At 36.7% G+C, this 25,529-nt stretch overlaps 1 non-coding gene and 1 pseudogene across 1 annotated transcript; both read left to right on the top strand.

The window, feature by feature from the left end:
- The first annotated feature begins 13,803 nt into the window (after positions 1–13,803).
- LOC118622059 lies at positions 13,804–13,910 on the top strand. The gene has a single exon (XR_004957897.1). It is a non-coding gene; the product is annotated as a U6 spliceosomal RNA (small nuclear RNA).
- A 2,559-nt stretch (positions 13,911–16,469) lies between these two features.
- Positions 16,470–16,619, top strand: LOC118622154 (annotated as a pseudogene).
- Positions 16,620–25,529: the final 8,910 nt, after the last annotated feature.

Genomic DNA, 25,529 nt, shown 5'->3' with positions numbered 1-25,529 from the left:
CTCAAAAAAAAAAAAAAAAAAAAAAGGCTTCCTTGACTGCCTTCTCTGCCTTCCAAGACTTTTTAGTAAATATGTTTTATAGAGCCTCTGTAACATTCCATTCTCCCAGTACTAACTCCCTGCAACATGACTGCCTGTTTATTTTCCTTAATGCAAAAAGATAAAGAGCATGGACTGAGGGGTCAACTATGTTTCATCAAACTATGTTGCTGTATGTAGTTAGTCAGTTCAACACAGCCTCTGCTACATTTCCAAACTGTGCCCTGTCTATCTTGATTCTGCCATATTCTGAAGATATAACAGTGGGTCTGTTTTCTTCTGTTCCTCGGTAAGATGGTCTTTGAGTGAAAGCATAGGAAAGGAAAGTAGTTAGCATGAAGCCAGAGCAGTGACGAGAGAGGACAGACAAAGCAAGGTCCCCGTGGCAGGCAGAGCTCGACAGGGAAATGCAGAGGGTGCTCCACGCCTGCCCAGCGCCTCACACCTTCTGGCACATTCATTCAACACCTCAGTCCGCAGACTGATGTATTTTGGTGAGGAAAATGTTAGGGAAATCCTGGAGAGTCAAAACAGACAGAAGACACAGTTCTTCTATCCTGAATCAATGGGACTATTTGGGCCATAGCTTTGCCTTTCTGCAACCAGGGTCCAGTCTGGTGCAAATCAATATTTGCTGATGCATAATTTCATGGAGCAGGCTTGTATTTTCTATAGCAAGGTTGTCTTTTAATAAGATGACCAAGCACGACTTTATAAGGCAAACAAATGAAATAAAACCTTCCAGACGACTACTGGAAATGTTCCTTTTTTTTTAAAAAAACTCCAATACAGACCTTTCAGTGAAATAGCCTGACAGTTTTATGCGTCCCTTCCTGTTTAGCATGGCAGTAAGGGGTGGAATTTGGGCTTGTTCTGTCTGAATTCAGGCCCACCATGACCTGTTGAAGTAACTTTCTCAAAATAAAGACAGACTTAAATAATAAACTTTAAAAAATCATCCCAAACTAGGACTTTATAGCATTTGTTTCTTCACCTGTGATTTTTTTAAGTTTAGAGATTATAAAATGTAAAACCAATGAATTATAATGGCTATGCTATTCAGAACATGGTTTATCTTAGAAAAATGTGAGAATGTGATATTACCTATTTGAACTGGTACTATGTCGGTGGGGGGAGGGTGCACAGATCCTCATTAGGGTCACTACAGAAGAAGGTTTAAATGTTTTTTTTTCCTTTCTTTTTTTTTTAAACTCAGCTAAAGACAGACTTAAATACACATTTTAGAGGGGCAGCAGCAACCTCTGTATGTGAAAGAGATCATCTTTTTTTTCATTGTCTTGAAAATCCCATATACTCCTCCTGTTCATTCCTCCCTTTCTTCCAACTCCTGGCAACCACTGATCTATCTTTTCTTACCATTTCTATAGTTTGCCTTTCCCAGAATGTCATGTAGTTAGAATAATAGCCTTTTCAGAGTAGCTTCTTTCACTTAGCAATATGCATTTTAATATTCCTCCATGTATTTTCAGGTTTTGATATCCCATTTATTTCTAGCTCTGAATAACACTCCATTGTCTGGGCATACCAGATTGTTTATCTATTCACCTACTGAAAGACATCTTAATTACTTACTTCTAAGCTTTAGCAATTATGAATAAAGCTGCAATAAACATCTTGTGAAGGTTTTTAAGTGGACATACATTTTCAACTTATTTGGGTAAATACCAAGGAACACGACTGCTGAATTGTATAAGAAGTTTGTTTAATTTTATAAAAAAACCACCCACTGTCTTCCTAAGTAGCTTTACCATTATTCATTCTCTCTAGCAATGAATGGGAGTTCCTGTTGCTCCACATCCATGCCAGCATTTGGTGGTGTTGGTGTTTTGGATTTTCTCCATTTTAATGGGTATATAATGGTATCTCGTTATTGTTTTTTTCCACTGAAATTTGAGAGTTACTTCTTGATGACTTTTTCTTAAAAGTCAGTTTAAGGCCCAAGGGACTAAAAAGAAGGTCAATTCCAAATTATCGGGAAAATAGAAGAAACTATGAGTAATTTACAAATATACTCATTCCCCAACTTAGTAAAGTTAAGCATGACTTTAGTTGTGAAACCTGTTGTGCCTATCAGTTTAGAATTGATATTTACAAAGCACATATCAGCTCTCCACAGTGTTTTACTTGCACCATCAAAGGTCCTTTGCTCACCGGACTTCAAACTAAATAAGCCTTTCCTCACATTTTGGAGGTGGATTCATCTATAGGTGTCTCAGCTGAACTCTTACTACACCATTCCAGTTGCCAGGAATTATCAGATTAAGAAACTAAGGTAAGATTTAGTCTATAGAAGCACACAATTTGTCCCTTTTTGTCTCTGCTAATTATTCTGAGGTGCATTGTACCTCCACTGTCCTTTCACTATGAGTGTGATAATGACCTTGAATAAAGTGCAAGTTACAGTGGGAAGAAAGAAAACCATCCTTTATCACCTCTTTCCTCTGGAACATTGGCCCCCTTTTAAAAGGCTGCCCTCAAAGCAGCTGCCAGTCTATTGTTTTGTTCAATCAAGTGCTTCCTAGGCTCAGCTTTGACAGAAAGCTCACTTGTTCTTGTACTATAGCATATTTTGAAATTTTACAATCTTTGTTGCCACTATGCTCATTTATACATTTATACAAATAGTTCTCACTTTGTGGGGTACCTTGTCACAGAGACTCATGCACACTGAACCTTTCTTGTGGTTTAACTTGGTTCCGTGCATCTCAGATTTTACCTGATTTAAGAGCTGCGAACTTGACTGGGAAAATTGTCACTGTCAGACATGAACTTCCGGATCTTATTATCTCTAAACCAACCCATTCCTGCTGGTATCCATTTACCATGGAGAAAATGTCCCTCTCCTTCCGTGGGTCACATTATCACCTATACTCTGCATCCCACTCTAGAGAAAGAAAGTTAATATTTCAAAATATCTACCATTTAACACCTTCAGTGATTCACTATTTTGTATCCCTGTATCTGTATCCTTAGTAGGACGTTGCTCTCTTAATTTTGAAATACTGTTCTCTCCTGCTTTCTTTTCTTCCTTAGCCCATTCTTTTTTGTTTTCTTTGCTAGCTTCTTTTCTGAACTGTCTCATTTAGTCGTCTTTGGATTTGGGCTGTCTTCCTTACCATCTTTAACTTTCATCCCTATGTGATCTCATCAGTTCCCAGCCCTCCTGTGCCGTGACTCCCACATTTCCACTGAAGCCTACATTTCTCCCCTGAATTCCTTATTTTCACATCAAATGTCTGCCTGACATCTCCCCTTGGATATATCTTAGATTGTCTAACTTAGATCCAAAATGGAATTCTTGATTTTTCTCCTTCCATGTCCTTCTCAAACCCCCATTCTTGACCTTTTGTGTATAAAAGCACAGTGTTTTGTCAAGCTAAGCCCAACATCTAGGAATGCTTTGTTTCTGATAAACTATATATTACATATATTAGCAAGCTTTTTGATTCTGCTTTAAAAACATAGCTGAAACTCTATGCTTCACTTCATATTCACCACCAACTACTTAGCCCTGACCTCCACCATCTCCTGTCTCTGAACACATCAACCTCTTACTGGTTTCTCTGCTTTCACTCGTCTCCCTCACACTGTGTCCCCCACAGCTGCCCCAATCTATTCTTCACAGAGCAGCAAAGGGGTTCTTCTCAATGACCACCTGATAATGTTCTTCCCTTACTTTTAAAATATTGCAATGGTTCTTCTTGTATTTAACATAAAATTTAACCTTCTTCTTGTGGCCTAGAATGTCCTTCAAAATCATGCTTAGTCCCAAACTTTACATTTTTCCACTCTTCCCTACACTTGGTTTGTTCAAATATCACTGGTATTATGTGGAAGGAGGGAGATCTGGAAGAGAAAGGAAGGAAGGAAGGAAAGGGAGGGAAATTTCTATTTTATAATAAGGAACTAAGACTCAAGGTAACACAGTAAATAAATAGCAGAGATGAGATTCACCGTTAGCTCTGCTGTATTCTACTGAGCTATCCTTTTTTGCAATGCTTCATTTGATATTATGTATGTCAAATGTAGAAAACGTGCTATAATAGACAAAATCAATAGCTTATTTAAGGAATTATTGTGATTTGACAAAGAAGAATTCTGAACTCAGACAGGCTTATCATTTACTCACTGTGGAACTATTCACATGATCTGAACCTCAATTTCTTCATCTATAAAATTGAGATAATAAACCTTCCACATAGTATGGTTGTACTAGTTATATGATAATGTGATTGCATGCTTAGAATTTCATAGTACTCAAAATCTGCTAGTTCCCTCTTCTTCCTCCTCTTCTGTTTTCAGAAACACTTTATATGTGTTTCAGGTGTGGGCCATCTTAAAATCTCTGACTTTCCTTGTTCAATGGTAGCAGTGACAATACCTCCCTCACTGTCACCACAATACCTCCCTCACCTTCAGTGAGCACCTGCTCTGTGCCAGGTACTGTAATGGGTGCTTTAAATACATCTTTTCCTTTACCCTCCCAAAACCTGAATCTGGTTTCTCCTGGAAACTTTGGCAAGGTGTTTCTTTAAGAATATTCTTCCATAGTCAAGCCCATTTTATAAATGTAGATAATTATATGCTCCTTGTGGAAAGTTATAATATGTAACTTTCACTAGAAAATTAGAGATCTTGAGAAGTCTTATATTCAGCAGTGTTTCATTAACTTACATATCACTATGGAAATTATCCCTCCATGACTAACGTGTTTATTTGTTTGTTTGATTCTTTGCTTAGCAACTGCTTATGTTCTGTAGCCCTAATGTTCTTTGGCATGCATATTTTGACTCTGCACTAGAGTTCTGCTCGTGCTGCTTAGGATCAAATGAAAGTTTGGTAATATTTACTTTTCAGACATTATCTAATTCTTTACTCTTTTCACTGTTGGGTATTATTTATTGTTATCCTCTCTATTCATTTACAACTATGATGGGCTGGATTTCCTCTGCTTTAAAATCTATTCCCCCTTCCCTCATCACAGATCATTCTACTGCTCATTGTAAAAGTCAACATTTCTACATGATGTAGAAAAAAAGAAAATCTAAGAAAAAGAGAGAGAGAGAGGAGATAGGTTAATCTGTATTGAATTTGGGAGGAAGATTTTGGGAGATAATAACTTTTAGTTTAACTATTATGTTAAATTAGATTTATTTTTGTTATAATTTTATGATGTAATTTTATTTTTATTTTTTGTTAATCCTCAGCTGAGGATTTTTTCATTAATTTTTAGAGAGAGTAGAAGAGAGGGAAGGAGGGGGGAGAGAGAGAAAGAGACACACAGAGAGAGACAGAGAGAAACACTGATGTGAGAGACTCATCGATTGGTTGCCTCCTGCATACGTGCCCTGACAGGGGCTGGAAACTTAACCTGCAATCAGGTACAACCCTGACCAGTAATCAGACCAGTAATCAGACTAGCTTCTTGGGCTGATACTCTAACTACTGTGCCACTAGGGCTGGTTGTTTTTTTCCCCAAATTTGTCCAAATTTATATGTGATTTGATCATTTCTCAAGGAAGGAATTGCTTAGGTTAAAATGAAAAGGAATGATAAAACACAATTTTTTAGGGTCTTCATAGGACAGGGATCTTGTCCTGTTTGTATTTGAATAAAGGAAAGTCATGAGAGTGTTTGGCACAGATTAAGTATGCAATAAAGATTTAAGAAATAAATGAACTCTATGCCAGAAAAATAAGGTCTTAAGTCCTGAAACCACAGCTGACATGTAATCTGGTGCCTAAATCTCCTTAACAAGCACACTAATGCCTAGTTTCTCATCTGTTTTAGAACTGGGGTTGGGTTCTTTTAGATTCAGTTGTTACTATTAAGAGTGTCCAATGTAGTCATTTAAATTACTGTGCTTTATGTCTTTTTTAAAAAGGGTAAGCATTTTGTTGTGACAATTTTTGGAACAATGGCTATCATTAGGGAGATTTCAATTACTATTACATTTTTACAGATGGCAAGGTATTATAAAAACTTGTCTTAGTCTGTTCAGGCTGATATAACAAAATTACTATAGTAGGATATCCTAAACAACAAACATTGATTTCTCACAGTTCTGGAGGCTGGAAAGTCCAAGGTCAAAGTGCCAGCAGATTCAGTGTCTGATGAGGTTTGGCTTTCTGTTTCATAGACGCTGTCTTCTCACTATAACCTTACATGGTGGAAAAAGAGCAATAAGCACACTAATCCCATTCGTAAAGGCTCCACCCGTATGACCTAATTACCTCCCGAAGGCCCCACCTTCGAATACCATCTTATTTGAGATTAGGATTCCACATAAGAATTTTGCCAGTGTGCAAACATTGAGTTTATAGCAAGACTTTTCTGTTCTTGTTATTAAAGACAAAATTCTTCCACATTTTCTTCATGTTTTCTTCTTAAGGTTCTTTACCTTGTCATTTCCTTCTTAGGGTTTCTTTATCTAGTCTTATGATTATGTAGGCCCTACGATTTCTTTTGTCCATACTTTCTAAGAGTTATCAAAGACAATGGCTGAATTAAGAAACTACTAGCCAATATGTTCAAAGATGATAATTAAATTCCTTGGGAACAACATGTGAGTTAGGTTACTTTTAAAACTACGCAAAGTAATAGATTTGAGGGAACTGTGGTAAGCTTCAGCAGAGAGACTTTGCTTTCCAAGATAAGGTTTTACCTTTTTGGTGCTAAATTTAGTTCAAGAATGAGGTGAGGGGACTGGTTACAAAATGATATAGCTGTTGATGCAAAAGTTCTTCCAAAATGGAAGAGTAAGTGAAAATACAAAAAGGAAAGGTATGGCAGGATCTTGCTAGAAAATCTAAATAACAATTGTGAGCTCCTTTCAAGAACTGGTGCGAAAGAAAATGTGTGAAGATGTGCTGTATCTTCTTTGCTGGTGAGGCCATCCAGCTGTGGTTGAGACTTGCAGTCTCCAGCTGGTATGTTGGGAATTTCTTCTAATTTGTATGTATGGTGGCAACGGAGGTTGCCTGTGTGTATGGTATCTTCCCCCCAATTTGTGGCTCACGAAACCCACCAAAATGCAATATAAAAACTAAATTTAAGAAAAGGATTTTGCAGGGCAGTTTATTATTGCATACCTAAGTAATATTAACAAAGTGCTCAGAAGTCATGAGATCTATATCATGCTAATGATTAAAAAATTTTGACCAAGCTAGAGTCACAGAGTGCAAAGGGTGCTAAGGTCATCCTCTTTGAAACATGAGCTTGCTCACCCCAGTATGTGAGTGGAAACCTGACCAGCTCTGACGGCCGCTCCGTTCATTGTTAATGGTTTGTACTCATTAAAAGTCTTCTTTATGTCAAGCTACTATCTCTATCTCTATCTCTACAACTCCCATCATCCTCTGACCTTTGGGGACACAAAGAACAAATTTAATTTCTGTTCTTTATGACAGCTGGCCATTCAATTATTCATTTATTCATTCAACAGACCTTTATTGAGTAGCAACCATATGCAGGCACTGAAAACTCAAAGGTCAAAAATACTAAACCATGTTCTCAAAAATGTCACCATCTATCACATTGGCTGCATTACTGGGCAAACACCCTTGTTCCTTTTGTCCTCCCACATGTGTCAGAGTTCCAGGCTTCCTTGCTACTTACTCTTCTCTTTTGAATGAGGGGGAGCTTATCCAAGCTCCTCAAAGTGTGGGGTCCCATGTTGATAACAACTTACAGGTATTGCTTGACCAGAGCAAAAAGCACAAACCCTTATATCTCATGTTGTGGATGCTTTGATGAGATTATGCAAACAAAGGCATTTGTTTGTCAGTCACTTCACACATGACAGAAATAGTTTTTACTTCAATGTGTTGAATTAAATGCAAAATCATTATCTTGCCTTCAAGCCCTTTTGCAACCTACTTGTGTAAATGTATCCACCACTACTCCCCAGTATAAGTTATTGTATGTTTTCTTTTCTATATACCTTAGCCATTTTGTTCTCATGTCCTAGAATACCACCATGGTGGCCTGTTTCTAAGCTAAATATTTTAAAAGTGTCATCCTAATGTTTTTTTGTTGTTGTTGCTCCTAATATCTCTCCCTTTATTAAATATAAAGGAGTGGTTGTCAAATTATTTGAAGGCTTGTTATGGCCAGACATGGCTAGGTATTAAATAGTAAACTTTTTATTAGAATGTAGCTCAGAGTTTATACTTATTAATTTGTTAATCCTAACAATAGCTGTGTGAGTAGAGAGATAACTGATAACTTTGCTTTCTCATTCTGCAGCGGCTACTGCTTGTACTGCCTGAGTTTTATAGGAATTATTATACCATATCACGTATGTTGCTAATGAGAATTTTGTTCTTTAAACACCTGACATATTAAGGAGGCAGTTGTCTCTACTCAGGAAACATTCTAACCGATTGCCTTAGGGGAAGATATGAAGGCATACTTTGAAGAAGCCAGTGAAATAAAGGGGCGGGGGGGGGGGGACTTACTTAAAGAGGCTAAGAAGAATTGAGATTGAGGTGTAAGCAGGAGGCAAAGATAGAAAAAGGGAGCCAGAGTACAATGGGAGAGTGGGAAACTGGAGAAAAGTGACCAGCGAAAAGTAGCCAGAGGATGCTGAGCACAGGGATGTCTCCAAGTCCATGATAAAGGTCTCTGCTGCTTGATTTTGTGATCTAACACTCCTTCCCTTTTTGCCACACACCTCCAGTCAGGTATGCCACACACAGGTGCCTTGTATGAGTGATGTTTCAGTTGGAATTAAGGATAGGGGACTCTACTGGAATCTAGACAGTGCAGGACAGAATGATGGTGGTCAGTTAGAGAGTTCAGCAAGAACAAAATATCAGAATGAGCAATTTGCCTCAGAATGCGAGCCCACTGGAATTAGTCCCATTTAATAGGAACTCCCAAGGGACAGAGTCACCCCAGCCGACACATGGGTTACATTTACATTTCTGCCTGCCAACTAGACACGAGGCAGTGTGAGTGCAAAGACCGTGGTTTCCATTTTAGTGTTTCTCATGCCTAGCCCTCAGATTTCCTCATCGCCTGTTTTATTTTCAGTTTCAAGTTCCATACTCATCAGCTTTTGAACTTTTATTCAAATGTTTACCATTTTCAGGGAAATTTCTCATTTGCTACATGTCTAAAATTTAAGGCTACACTTTTTTTTAGTGTATTGTTTACAAAAATGCAGTATGGTTTTTATTAGTAACAATGAAAAACACCCAAATATGCCATATTCAATTAATTCTGATTTTCTTGTTATTTATGTCACTTGGGTTAACATTAATATTGTTTCTCCTTTTTCAGCCACAGGAATCAGACATATTTTTATGGAGGCTAACCTGAAACTTTTTCTCATTTAGACCTTCTTAGAAGTGATACTAGTTTAGAAAAAACAGAAGCAATAAAAGCCTAGTTCATACGTTGAATGTTCAGTCATATATATTGTAGAGTTACAGCACATAATTTTATGTTGTGTGATTTCATTTTCAACCTGAGTTTACTGATACTAACTTTGAGAGTTACTGTAGTCTGCTATCTACTTTTCCTCAGTTACAATGGCTGTAGTACTCCTGCTGACAATGTAGAATTTGAATTCATTTATTTTGTACTTATAATGGTCAGAGATTTTCACTTCAGTATTTGAATAAAAAATAAATAAAATATAGTGAAGGCCCTGAATTGGTAAAATCTGTTTAAGATAAGCCAAATAAGATAAGACAAATTATCAGTGCTTCCCACTGAGAAAAGATGGCAAAATTTACAATTCATGAATTTATACCTAATATTCTCCCAAAAGTAATTTAAAATTTTTATCTGCATAAATGATTATTATTTTTATATCCTACTTAGCAGAACACTAGATGGAGATCAGATGGTTAGAACAGTGGCCTATGAGTCCCAAACACTTAGGTTCTGGCTGTGACCCTGCCACTAACCAGTTGAGTGAACCTGAAGACCTTCCTAGGTCTTAGTTTTCTAACTTGTAAAATGAGAAGAGATTTTGCAATCTCTCATTGTTAATATTTATAATTCTCAATGATAATTCCCCATGAAAGTTAAAGATACCTTCCAAATTTATACACTCTTCATGGCAAGGATTTCACTTAAAAGAAATACTTCTGAGCATGCTGATAAAATACTAACAAACTAAGCCAACACATTTTGTCATTACAAAAGTAGACTTCACTGGTTTTAGTGGTGTGTTATTTTCGGTGGGTCAGATATATCACATATGCTGGACTTTTAATGATTTGACTAATGGACACAGCATCTTCCAAGAAGGGCATTTATTTATTTATCCATTTTGGCTATTTTCATTACTTTGAAAAACAAGGCTGAACTCCAAGGAGAACCATAGCGAGAACAAAGCAAACCTCCTGGTCCAGAGATGGCATCGTTAAAGAGGGCAGGCAGAGACATCGTCCTTTGTCTTCTGCTTTGGTCCTCGCCCACTCCTTCCTCTGGAACCTTGCCCCTTTTAGTTCCCAAGCGTCTTATTCTTCTCTTTAAGGTTTAAAGAAAATTATCCAATTTCATCCTGTCTGGCCAACTCGCAGGGAGAGTTTTCCTAGAATAATTGCCTGTGCAGTCACTTCATTGTGCTGTTTCCTTCGGAAAAATCCCTTTAGAAACTTCCACTGGCAAGGGGCTCATTTCTCAAAGACAAAGAACTAAAACAGCCAGTGACTGCATCTCCCAGAAGATTTGTATTTTTTAAAAGAATAGATAAATTCTGGATTTTAAGAAAGGAGGTGGGAGGATAATGGGTTAGGAATGGGGATAATTTATCTTGAAAAACATTGTCTGTGATTTAAGTAAAAAATTGCTAGTATGTGAAAAACAAAATAATATTTCAAAATGAGGCATTTGGGCTTTCATATTGTTTCCTTTTTTTTCTTTGTGCTTCAAAATTTAGTGGATTAATATATTTATATAGAATAGAAACCTTGGTCTTGATATTTGGAGTGAAGATAAGTTTAAATAGAACCACCAGACAAGGATGCAATTTGTAGTTAAAATTTAGGTATGGAGAGAAGTGATGAAAATGAGGCCTTTATTATTACACATTCATTACATCAGAGCCAACTTTTAAGATAGCACAAAGACTTAACTTCAATACCCCAGCTCCAGTGACCTACTGTTTTGATTCCATGCATTCAAGAAATGAAAAGAAATAAGATTTGGTCATTAAAACAGACAAGATGGCTAATTTGAGGCACAAAGGTATTCTTATGTAATAGTAAATTTTGGCATAAAGTATCTGATCAATTGCCTTAGACTTCTGCTCCTCTTTGCTTGTGTACACTTAGTCATTGATTTAACAATGTGCACTCTCTTCTGTTTCCTAACTGTGGGTCTTTTCTCCCCAGAGACTTCAGGAAAATATGGGGTATTTAGACAGTTCTTGAACATTTGTATCATGTCTAGGTTGATTCTCATGGTTCCTTAGGCAAATGTGAGTTTTGTGGTGGAAGGGAGCATAATTTGTTGCTCATCTTGGGGGTTAAGACTATTTTGAGTCGATTGTTAGGTTGTTTTATTTCTTCTTATTCTGATACTTGTCAGAACATATTAGCAGCATCAGCTGGAAGTAGTCTGGGACCAACCCCAAAGTTAGTTTTCAGTCCTAGTAGAACAAGTGTGTCCATCTTCTTTAGGTCAACTTAGTCAATGATATCTATTGCCATGCAGTAGGTAGGCTGTGTGGGGTATTAAAAAGAAAAAGGTATGTAAAACAAAATAGTTATATATTAATCATTACTCCTTTGATTGCAGATGTCAGAAACATAACTTAAACTAAGTTATTATGCCAAAGGAAACTTTATTAAAAAGGTACTTGGTTCTTTAGCAATTAAAGGAAGCATTAAAGGAATAGAATTAATTAATTGTGGGTGGGATAGGCAGAGACATAAGTAGATGATCTGAGCCAAGAGCAAGCAGAAGTAGAAACTTTACATTGCCAGGACATTCTGTTACCACGCTGTACCTTAGTCTTGTTCTCTCCTTCACAAGGCCAGCCTAATCTACATCAAGTAGAACATGGACATCAATAGCTTTAAAGCTTCACAGTAAGCTTCACAGTTTACTGTTTCTACCATGAATGCAAACTGATTTCTTTTAGGTTAAAACACCCCAAGAACTCTCAGTGGCCTGGTATAGATTCTGTGCCCTCTTGGTGTATATGGGGCCCTATAAGAAGGCAGTGCTGATGCTGAATCTGCAAATGATCTGAGGTCACATGCCTTTTTAGAAGCTTGTGTTTTATTATTTACATTTGGGCAGCTAACAAGGACTTGGTCCTTTGTGAAAGATGGACTATGAAAACGAGACACTGCTCAGTGAAAAGTCAGAGGGGCAGGAAAAAAAAGAAAGCCTGTTAGAAAAGAGAGATGACAAAGGAAGTTAATAATCTAAGCCTGAGAACTGATGGAAAAAAACATTTCCCTTTAGAAATGGTAGCCAGTGGTCTACCCTGGAAGTTTCAGTTATTAACTTATATCTCCTGCATGGTTTAGGAAACCCAGGCTTAGAAATTAACCTAAAACTATCATCTGGGTTTCTAGTGTACTGGATATCTTGACAGAAACAAAACAAATCTTCTCTTGCTGTATACACAAACCAGGTCTTAAAAGATTCCTACAGATAGAGCACAGCTAAACATGAACTTATAATGCAAAAATCACAAATCATTCGAGGAAACAAATTATACAAGTGAGAGTGAGAAGGGAGAAAAGAAGGAAAAAATAAAACAAAACAACCATTAACCTTCTAGAACCTCAAGAGTTGACATTATTGGATACAGAATATAAAATACATTTGTTTAAAATGCTTAAAGAAATAGAAATAGGAATTGAAAATGTGAATAAGAACAAGATTTACAAAAAATTGCCAAGGGAGTATATTTAAGAGTAGAACTTCTAGAAGCATATATCTTTGGAATTCAAAACTAAATGAATGAACTAATAGAACAGTAGACACAGGTGAACAAGAAAGAATTGGAGAACTGGAAGATAAACCTCAAGAATCTAAAGAAATTACCCAGATTCCAACACAGAGAGCGGAAGAACTTGAAAATAAAAAAGCAAGAGAGAGACATGGAGGATACTCAAAGAAAATATATCATGTGTTTAACTGTAATTTCCGAAAGAGAAGTGTGAGCATGGGGATGCTCTTTTTCCAGAACTGATGGAAGACAAGTATCATCAGATTCAGAAAAATGAAACCATTGTAGGGAAACCGTCAAACAACAAAGACAAAGACAAGATCTTAAAAGTAGTAAAAAAAGGAGTCAACTAATTTTAAAAGAAAGATTTTAAATCTTTCACATCAAACTTCTCAACAGCACTAACAGAGACAGAAGACATCAAAATAATATTGTAAAAGTTCTGAGAGGAAATAAATGTCAAACCTGATTTCTATATTAAGTTAAACCACAACTTGAGAGGACTGACTTTATGAAGGAAGAAGTTTTCAGAAACGAAGGTTGAGACTCAAGCAGAAACAGAAGATAAATGGGAAAATCGGAAGAAATATGTAAATCTACACTAATAAGCTAATAACTGTGTGTGTTTACATACATATGCTCCCACAAACACTTACATAAAAGAATAAAAATGTCTTGTTTGGATAATAAAAGAAGTGTTATATAATTAAAATACTGGGCAGGAATAACAAATCAAGAGGGTGATAATAAAATTTAGACATTCTACAGCTCATGTGTTAATAAGAGAGTGGAGATACCGATTAATACCACAATTTGTTGTGCTCATTTTGGCAGCACACAGACCAAAATTGGCAGGATACAGAGAAGATCAGCACAGCCCCTGTGCAAGGATGACACACACATTTGTGAAGCCTTCCATATTTAAACAAACCAACAAACACACACAATCACATTTTTAAAAAAAATTATCTTAGATACTAAGAATAAGTATTAAAGGAACAGAAATATTTCTACTCATTAGAGGAAACATCAGAGGAAGACAAAAAAGAAGAAAGTAGCATAAATGAAACAGAAAAATGTAATACATTCAAAATTCTAGAAATTAATATAATCCAAGAATACTAACAATCTCAAAAATATAAATAAATTAAATTTTCCAATTAAATGTGGAGATTTTTCAAATTAGACATAAACATATTTTTGCTATTTATTACTTACAAGTGTCACAAATATAACATGGGATATAGAAATGCTTTTGCTAAGAATGGAAAAATATATAGCAGTCAAATACTAAACAAAAGAACTGATATAGTTCCTTTAATATTAATATTAAAATAGTCATAAAAACATTATTAGGGCTACAAAGTTATAAATGTTTATTAGGAAAATATAATAATAAACTTGCATGTACCTAATAATATTAATCTCAGATAAAGTGAAAATTAATAGAACTAGAACTTGAAAAAGATATTGGCAAACCCAATGTCACAGTGGGAGATTTTAACACATCTCTGTAAGTAACTGATAGATTAGGAAGAGCAAAAATTAGAAAGTATGCAGAATATTTGAATAATAATTTTTCTTTAAAGAGCATTTATAGAACTCTATACCTCCCAATTAAGATTTTTTATTTTTTACATATATAATAGTTATAAAAATAACTATATATAAGGCTATAAATTGTCTTTCAAAGAACAAATATGAATGTATCATTATTATATAGTCTAGAAGTCACATAGTCTTGTATATTTGAAACAAAAAAATCCCAATTCTAAATACCGTGCAGATTAAAGAAAGCATCATAGAGAATACTAAGAAGTAAATGGTAAAGAAGTTATCAAAACTTGTGGGATGTAGTTTGAACTGGTGGTTAGAGGGAAATGTATAGTTTCAGATGCTTACAGTAAAAAACAATAAAATCTGAATATTGAAAAGCTAAGGATGTATCGTAAGAATTTGAAAACAACAATAAGACAATTAAAGTGAACCCAAATTGTTTTGTAGTCTTGTGAGATAGTCAGGTGTGGCTACAAGAAGAGACAGAAGAAACTCAGGAAAAAAACAGTTTTTTATACTAACAGTTCCTAGAGACAGAAGGCAGATACAGGACCACATAGGAAAGACACCAGGATGATCAGAGGCTGAAGCAGAAGCCAGGGGAAAGTTTAGGCCACTGCCTTTATTGGGGTTTCCATGGGATAGGCAAGGCAAGGCAGGACAAACAGTTTAAAACTGGTTTGAATAATTTTGGAAGGCTTTGGACAATAGGAGTGGTCTCTAGTTGCCTAGTGTCTGGTCCTGGGATAATTAAAGCAGAGGAATATTGCCCTGGATTGTAAAGGCCAGGTAGAGAAGGTTTGGCTCACCTTAGTTAGTTTGCATATCAAAGGAATGTTTTTTGCTGGATCCTCTGCTATCTTTATGTGGTACGTGTACACAACTGAATACTACTTAACCATGAAATAGATGAAATTTTGCCATTTGTGACAACATGGATAGCCCTTGAGAGTACTAATAGCTAAGTGAAATAAGTCAGATGGAAAAGGACAAGAACTATACGACTGCACTCATATGTGGGATATAAAACAAAAAGCAACAAGTGAACAAACCCATAGACACAGACAAAAGAATGGGAAGGTGGAGGGAGGAGGATGAAGAGGGTAAAGGGGATAAAATACAGGATGAGGAGGCTAGCTGGCGAGCACACAATAGAGTATATGGATGTTGTATTATAAAGTTGTACACCTGAAATTTATATTATGTTATTAACCAATGTAACCCCAATAAATTTAATTACTCTTTTTAAATTAAAGAAAGTGAATTAGCTAGTCCTAGGAAGAGCAATGTCTCTTTAGCCAGAAAGGTTCTTTTCAGATGTCCAACATTTTAACGTACAGAAAAAAATTTTAAATTTAAAAATAGCCCTGTCCAATTTGGCTCAGCGGTTAGAGTGTTGGCCTGTGGACTGAAGAGTCACAGGTTCAATTTCTGGTCAAGGGCAGTACTTCAGTTGCAGGTTTGATCCCCGGCCCTGGTCAGGGTCATGCGGGAGGCAACTAATCGATGTGTCTCTCTCACATCAATGTTTCTCTCTCTCTCTCTTTCCTACTCTATCTGAGAAAATCAATGGAAAAATATCCTCGAGTGAAGATTAATATATATATATATACACACACATACACATATATATGTATAAATATGTGAACTCGATGAAAAGATACACTAAAAAGGACCAAAAAAGCAAACATTAGTTTATCGAAAAGATTAATTACACTAACTAAATGGAACTGTGGCAACAATGATCAGAGCAAATGCAATTAGCAATATTTGGAATAAATATAGGAAATAACGGAATATACTGGAGATGTCACATATATGCAACAAAAACATTGATATACAATTTGAAAACTTAGATAAAATAGATCATTTTTAAAATGTGTCAAAATTGACTCAAGAATACATAGAAATAAAAATAAACCTATACATACTTACCTGGCAGGGGAAATACCTTGATCACAAAGGTGGTTTTCCCAGGGCGAGGTTTATCCATCACATTCCCTGTGATTTCCCCAAATGTGGGAAACTCGACTGCATACTGTGTGGCAGTGGGGGACTGCATTTGTACTCTCCCCTGCAAAAAAAAAATAAATAAATGAATAAATAAATAAATAAACCTATAATCATTTTAAAAGATAGAATCAATAGTTGACAGTATTGTGAGATATCATGTACATCACTGTCTTGGTTGTCTGGGATCATATTTTTTTTTGACAGAGAACTGGACTCAAAGTGCAGGTGGGTCGTGTGTGGTTTACTAGTTCTACTTTGGTTGGGATGAGAGCTCAGGAGACATTAGTAAGATTTTACCTCATACAGTGAGGAAGATACAATTCAAATCTATATTAAAGGATTAAATTTAGCCTGTACTCTTGAGAAGACTTCTCCATGCTGCTGGTCTGTTGCTTTTCCTGGTAATTATTGTCAAGGCAATTTAAGTGATAAGTTCTATAGCAAATCCATGTATTTTTTTTTAATAGACTTTGCTACCTTTAGAACCACAGACTGGAAAAAGATAGAAACTAAGTCTTCCAATGACACATGTAGTTTTCCTGGCTGTGCTGTGGTTCACCCTGACCTTGTCTCCAAAGGGTTGCACTTATCTGGCAAGGGGAGCTGAACAGAGAGTCAATATTCATGTTTTTACAGACTTGCAGTTCCTCTTCTCTGATGTGTTTGTTCATATTTTCTGCCTACTTCTGGGCTTATAGTTTCAAAATAATGAGTAGGATAATTTAGACCAGGTATATTAACCTTTTGTCAGTTACATTGCATATATTTTTGGAGTTTATCACTTGCAAACATTTGCCATGACACAAATATATATTGTGTGTCAATGTTTTCTCCTTTATAATTTTAGTTTTATGTTTTAAAAGTTCTTCTGCACTTTAAGGAAAGGGGATACAGTAACACGAACACTGCCTGAAAAGTCCTGTGCTCAGATGCATATTTTGACCATGAAAAAATTTCAGCCCAATTCCAATATAGTAGGCACATTGGAAATTTCTTTTTTTGTTTGTTTGTTTGTTTTACAATTAAATTATCTGTTTTTCAATGAGAGTTGAATTATTTTTACCCTAAATTAATATCTCACAATTTTTAGGTTTGAGTCAGTGTCAAGATTCAAAGAAGTGATAGTCTTTTCCTGGGAATTTTTTTTAAATAATTTTTTAAATATGTTTTTATTGATTTTTTAGAAAGAGAGGAGGGAGGGAGGGAGAGATAGAAACATCTATGTGAGAGAGGAACATTGATTGGCTGCTTCCTGCATGCCCCCTACTGGGGATCGAGCCTGCAACCCAGGCATGTGCCCTGACTGGCCATCCATGGGTGATGATCAATCCACTGAGCCACACCTACCGGTCTTTTCTTCTTTTTTAAAAGTTCCTTTGGATATTACTGCTCCTCCTCCACTGAGCCTGTGGTACTAGTTTTCTCCTTGGCAATTAAGAAATACTCCTGGGCAGCCTGTCCAGTGTGGCTCAGTGGTTGAGCGTCAACCTATGCACCAAGAGGTTGCTGGTTCAATTCCCGGTCAGGGCACATGCCCAGGTTGTGGGCCTGATCCCTAGTGGGGGGCATGCAGGAGGCGACCAATTGATGTTCTCTCTCATCAATATTTCTAGTTATCTCTCCCTCTCCCTTCCCCTCTCTCTCAAATTAATAAAGAAAATAAAATATTAAAAGAACAAAAGAAATAACTCTGGGCAGAAATCTGTAGGTTTCTTTGCCTTCTTGAGTTGAAATAACAACCGAAAGCTACAGAGTTTAGAGTCATATATCTTGTCTGCATTTGTAGAGCCCATTTTATTTTCTCCAAGTGGGTTGCCCTTAAACCATAATGAATAGTCAGCTGGAATGTGAGCGCTGGGCAAAGGTGCCTCAGCCTACGTAAGCCGATGAAGAGGCATAGACTGTGACCCAGCATCACAGGCGCTCATTTGTCAACTATCAGAAAGGTGATCCATTCTGATTGATATGATTCTCTGAAAAGTAAATTATTTGACTCATGGAATTTCTTTGATTTTTAAATGCAAATTGGGTTTAGCCTTATGGAATGTAATGGTAGAACTTATTAAAATGTTTCTTTATATTCTCCTGAATTCCTCAGCATAGTTGTTCAAATAACATGTTTAGTTCATATTTTGAAACTATAACCACTTCAGAGATCTTAATTTTTTTGTTTGTTTGTTTAAAGTATGGTTCTACTCATTCCTTTCAATATTTCAGGAGGCTATGATATTTAACCAAAGGCCAAGATCATGATGCTCAGCATTTCCCCCCCAAGTTGGAATGGATAGTGGGGAACTGTGTCAAAAGTAGTATTTTAACACTGTATGTTGTGTTCCCCACATTTTAGTTCAAGCGAACAGCATTGTTAATCTGTCTGAACATTTTGTTTGACATGAACCACACTATACTCCATGATGCATGGGAGAGGGCCCATCCAGCTGGTTGTCATGTCTCATTTGGTTATTGGTCTTTTAGCAGAGTGTTATGAGTTTAAGTACATATGCTAGAATGGATAATTCTCAGAGTTATAGGATTATATGCAGTAATGCTTGGAATGTCTTCCAATCCTGGTTATTAGAATGTCATTTTATAGTCTGTCTTCCTGTCTTGAAAGGTTAATGAGTTGATTTTCATGTCAGAGTTTGCTACATATACCAATATCTGTTCTTTCCTTTTTTTGGAAACTAGAATCCTGATTTTTAGCTAGACATATTTCCTCCATGAAAAAAGACTCTATCTCTCAGCCTTCCTTGAATCTGGGGATTTCCATGTGACTAATATTTAGTCAAAAGATACAAACATAAGTGTTGCCTGTGAATTCCTAGAAGAGTTGGTAAAGAAAGGGTTTCTTTTCTCATGCCCCCCTTTTTTTCATATACTATCTGGAAAAGGAAGGATATGGCTGGATATCTAGCATATTGCTTGGACCATGAGAGTGAAGTTCATAATGTCAGTTTTTTGGAGCTGAGTATTGGAAGAAACTTGGGTCTCTTATGTCTTCTATTAAATGAGAGATGAGTAAACTTCTCCTTTATTTAGGTCAGTTTTTCTTTCTGTTTTATATTATATCTGGCTAAACATTCCCAACTATATGATAGGATTTGGTCCTGGAAGTGAAATGCTACAATAAAAAAACAAACAAACAAACAAAAACAACACTAAAATGTGTCAGTTGCTTAGTGGAGGCAGTTGGGTAATGGGTGGTACAGATACAGCCGTCTAGAAAGCCAATGACCACTGTAATGTAATAATAAAACATAGACAAGGTATCTAGGAGAGCTAGTATATTGTTTGGACCATGAGAAAGATCATATTTTCAGTTTTTGGAGCTGAGCACTGGAAGAAGCATGTGTCTCTCATGTCTTCTGTTGCATGAGAAATGAATAAACTTCTCTTTCGTTTCAGCCAGCTTTTGTTGTTGTTGTTGTTGTTGTTATGTTCAAACATTACTAACTATATGGTAGAATTTGGTACTGAGTGTGGAATGCTGTAATAATAAAAACTAAAATGTGTCAATGGTTTAGTGGAGGCAGTTGGGTAAGACAAGGGTGGTACAGACACTGTAGTCTTGAGAACCAGTGTGACCAATGTAATGTAATAAAACAGAGACAAACTATCTTCTTGGAAGGCATACCACCTATAAATGGAGGCAACAACGCAAGGGGAAAAGTACAACACATTCAGAATGTGAGAGAATGTTGTTTGCTACCCGATACTTTAGATAAATCTTAAGATAGAGATTATCAGGTTGGATTTAGATAGTCATCAAGCAAAAATTGAAAGGCAGAAAATTTTCTCTTTTGCTAAAGGAGAATTCTGGACCTATGGCCCCAAACTATCTTGATTGGGATTCCCATAATTCATACGCTTACAAGGGTGATAACGTTAGCTGCTTCCGTGGCTAACCTGAAGCAGCAGTGGCAAAACTGAGGCCTTAGCAAGAGTTAGAACTGTAGCCCTTTCAGGGTCCTGGGCCAGGCAGTCAAGTCCAGCTTTTGGAAAAGGTTCAAATTAAAGCTATAATCTCTACTCATTCAGCAAATAGTTAGTAGGCACCTTTAATGTTCCCAAGTGCTATTAAAACAGAAAGGAAAGAAAAAAACAAGCTAAGGGGCAGTGAAGGGATGCCACCGTAAACAGGGTAGGTGGGGTAGTCCTTAATGAAAAGGTGTCATAAAACTGTTCTGAAAATAAAAAAGATAGGAAAAGATATCACCCCAAGACTTGCAAGGGTTGAGAGAGTGAGCCCGGTGACTCTGGGCTGAGAGAGTGGCCAGTATGAAAGACCCTGATTTGTGCCAGGTGAGTCCAGAACGGCAAAGGTCATTATGTTTCAAAAGACAAAGTAAAGTTGGAGAGTTAATTGTGTAGGCGAGATACTGTGCAGCCTTGTGGACCATTGTGATGATGTTGGCTTTTGCTTAGGTCGGGAGCCTTTGAAGAGTTTGAGCAGAGGAGTAAACTGATCTAACTTACGTTTCAAAAGTCTCACTGAAAGTGATTACAAGAGTGGTCATAAGGACACAAGGGGAAAAGAAAAAGAGGCACTATGGGGGTGGGTAGTGCAGCACCCAGGAGAGAGACTGGTGATCTGCATTGTAGTGTGCCAACAAAGCGGCTGTGTGACTTTTGAAGGTAGAACCAACAGCATCTCTGAGATGTCATCTTCCCACCCAAACTTTTTTTTTTTTTCCCCAGAAGGCTTGAGGCCGTGGCCATTTTTGTGACATAAATGGGAATAACATTAACATTTAAATCGGTAGACTTAGAATAAAGCAGATTTCTCTCCATAATGTGGGTGGGCCTCATCCAATCACTTGAAAGCTTGAATAGAATAAAAGACTGACCACCCCTAAGCAAGGGGGAATTCTGTAGCTCACCACCTTCAGACTCAAACTACAATACTGGCTCATCCCTAAGTCTGAATGAAGCCTGCTGACCCACCCTGCAGATTTTGGACTTGCCTCTACAATTGCATGAGCCAATTTTTTAACTTAAACCTTTCTCTCTGTATATATACACATTCTTTTGGTTTTGTTTCTCTGGAGAACCCTAACTAATACAAGAGAATAGAATACTATTAACACATGAGAAAATTATAAAAAGTTTTCTTTTACCTACCTGATGTGGCTCAGTGGTTGGGTGTTGACCCATGTACCAAGAGGTCACCAGTTCGATTCCTGGTCACAGCACATGCCCAGGTTGTGGGCCAAATCCCCAGTGGGGAGCACACAGGAGGTGGCCAGTCAATGTTCTCTCTCATCGATGTTTCTATCTCTCTCTCCCTCTCCCTTCCTCTCTCTAAAATCAATGAAGAAAAATTATTAAATAAATAAATAGTAAAAAGTTTTCTTTCAAATGTTAATTGCATCCAAAACATCCTCACAGACACACTGAGAATAATGTTTGACCAGGTATCTGGACACCACGGCCCAGCCAAGTTGACACATAAAATTAACTGTCACATCTCTTAAGTTTATTCAGGTGTTTACACTTTGTGTCACTGTTTCCTGATTGACTCAGGTACAGATTCATGATTCTTCTCAACATGGTAGTTTAAACAGCCAAAGTAGAGTTGACATAAGGTTTAGAACATAATTTACTATCCCTGATTCATAGTTTAAAATACAAATTCTCAATTATATGCCTAAGACCCCAAATTCCAATTTCCTTGCAACATTCTCTGTTGCTATTCTGATTTCATTCTCTTTCATTGCTGCTTTCAAGGATCTGCAGTCTCACGGTCTCTCTCTGTCTCTTTCTGTCTGTCTCTGTCTCCTTAGCGTGCGCTCTCTCTCTCTCTCTCTCTCTCTCTCTCTCTCTCTCTCACACACACACACACACACACACACACACCCCAGCCTATTCTCTGGCCACACCTAATAACTCATTTTTTTAAACTAACCACACATTCTCACTAAATCTGTATACATTTGTGAATTCCCACATCCTCTAAGATGATTTTCCTCTACTATTTGCAAACTCTATCAAGTCTCAATACAAACATTGCTTTCTCTATGAAATTTCTTAAGACCATTGAGAGAACAAATTACTTTACTTCCTATACGGCGCTGGCACTCTGCACGTCGTTTATAATATTATAATTATTATAGGAATTGCCATTTGGCATCTTGTGTGATTATATGTATTATGTCTCTCCAGTTAGGCTGTGGACTTCATGAGGACAGACACTACATTTCCATAATGCCTGTCACAGTATCTGATAGGTAGTACATAATCAATGTTTGTTTAATGATTGATTAATGTATAGATCTTTAGAAGGTTTATCAATTATAATTAGGTTCACTACAAAGAATTTTATGAATCAAAAATGATTGTGACTTAAAAATAGTAAACAGCCTTTTCTCCTCCTTCATTTACAAAAAAGAGGTTCAGAGATAGGCTGTCTAGGGATGTTATGGCAGCTGCATAATATCATCAAGGACCCAGTCTCCTTTATGTTCTCTACTCAGCTATTCATAGGGTATGGCTCCCATCTTTACAGTCCAAGATGGCAACTGGATTCCAAATTATCAACAAGAGGAATCACATAATAAGAATGGACACCCTAGCTTTTTAAGGAATTTTCCAGATACAAATAATACTTTTGCTTACACATTACCGGCCACAATTTATTCACATGTTTATAACAAATTGCAGGAAAGTTGGGAAAAATAGTTATTTAACTTTGAAGCAATGTGTCTATGTAAAAATTGGAGGTTCTTCTAATAAAAAAAAGGTTATAAATAGATTCTGGATAGCAACCAGACTTTTTAAATAAAAAGAGAGGGCTGAGGATGGATTACCCTAGGAAAGGAAAATTTTAAGGTGTGAATGGGTAGAGGAAAAAATGTTAGTAAAGTAGAATGAAGAAGAACAGCCGGAGAGGTAGAGGGAGAGTAAAGCCAGCGTTCAAGGAGAGGGGGATGGTAATGTCAAATGGCAGAGGGCAACACTGAAAGAAGGGCAATTTAATTTGGCCTGAAGGAGGCCATTGGTGACCTTTGAGCGTCCTGTTCCACTTGTGCCTGTCAATGGCAAACCCGCCAAACACTCCAGGGACTTGGAGGCAGAAAGGCAAAGCTGGCCAGTTGTGCTATACTCACATGGAGAATTTCTATTCCCTGGATTCATTTCCTCTGTCTGTAGTCTTTGGGGTTTATCAGTTTTGTTTGAGGCAAAATGGAGAGAAAGAGTCCAGAAAAAAACACTTATATTTTTGGTCAATTGATTTTTGACTGGCGTGCCAAGATAATTCAATAAAGAAAGGCACAGTCTTTTCAACAAATGGTGGGAAAAAAAACTGACTCAAAATGTCTCAGACACCAAAATGTGAGAGTTAAACTATTGGAGGAAAACATAAGAGTAAATTGTCATGACTGATTAAACAATGATTTCTCAGATATAAAACCAAAAGCATAAGGAACAAAAGAAAAAAAGGATACATTGATACATCATGAAAAGAAAATATTTTTATACCTCAAAAGACACTATCAAGAAAGTAAAAAAGACCACCTTTAGAATGAGAGAAAATATTTGAAAATTATGTATCTGATAAAGAACTTGTATCTAGATTATATGAAGAATTTATAACTTAACAATAAAAAGAAAAATAACCCAATTGGAAAATGGGCAAAGGATTTGAATATATAATTCTCCAAAGAAAATATACAAATGGCCAATAAGTATATCATGCTCAACATCATTATCATTAGAGAAACGTAAATCAAAATCACACTAAGAGACCACATCATACTCACTTGGATGGGTATAATAAAAAAGAAAGACAATAATAAGTGCTGGAAGATGTGGAAAAATTGGAACTCTCATACATTCCTGATGAAAATATAAAATGATGATTTGGAAAACAGTTTGGCAATGCCTCAAAAATGAATCATAGATTTACCCTACGACTAAGCAATTCTAATCCTAGGTATATAACCAACAGAAATGGAAATATATGTCCACACAAAAACTTGTACATGAATGTTTATAGCAGAATTATTCATAATAGTCAATAAGTAGAAAAAACACCCCAAATATCTACCAACTGATTAACAGGGAAACAATATGTGGTATATCCATACAATAGAACATTATTCAGTCATAATAAGGAATAAAGTGCTGATACATGCCATAGCCTTGAAACCATTCTGCTAATGGAAAGAAGCCAGTCACAAAAGACCACATATATGATTCCATTTATATGAAAGTCCAGAATAGACAAATCCATAGAGACAGACAGTAGATTAGTGGTTTCCAGGGGCTGTAAGGAGAGAAGAATGGGGAGTGACTGCTAACAGATGGGGGCTTTGTTTTCAGGTGATGAACTGTTCCGGAATCATGGTTGCACAAGTCCGTGAATATACTAAAAACCCTGAATTGTAAACATTAAAAGGATGAATTTAATGGTATGTGAAATATATCTCAATAGAGCTGTTAAAAAGAACCACAACTAAAAGATAAAGGTACAGAAAGTCCAGACTAGGTTTACCTGATTGCCAGTGATTGAAATAGATATAACTGCTATTAATATAAGCAGCTCCAGTGGTACTAGGAAACATCAGTCCCTGCGCCTGCTGTTTAGTAGCTTCTGTGCTTGGACCTGCTTTCCATCCTGTCATCCTATCAGTGGTGATCACAGACTTCCAGCCATCATCAGCTTGCTCCGTCACTCTTAACACTTATTTCTCTAGCTCCCTCATCTCATAACCACATCTGAACAACTATTCAGTTAGACTTGGAAGAATGACACAAAATCTCTACTTACCCAGACAGTTTCCTTCTTCAGCTCTGTTTTCAGTCTAACATTTTCTTCCTAGTGGGGAGGTGGAGCTAAAGGCAGAAAATATGTTATATGAATGGTGGGGTGGAATGTGTCCTTGCTGCCTCTGGTGGTCTTCACTCACCCTAGAGGTTCTCTTTCCACCTTATAAATGAAAACGGACGTGAATAAATCACTCAACCCACTGGC

The sequence above is a fragment of the Molossus molossus genome, unplaced genomic scaffold, assembly GCF_014108415.1.
Source record: "Molossus molossus isolate mMolMol1 unplaced genomic scaffold, mMolMol1.p scaffold_m16_p_8, whole genome shotgun sequence".
NCBI lineage: Eukaryota > Metazoa > Chordata > Mammalia > Chiroptera > Molossidae > Molossus > Molossus molossus.
This window is presented reverse-complemented; position numbering and strand designations above follow the sequence as displayed.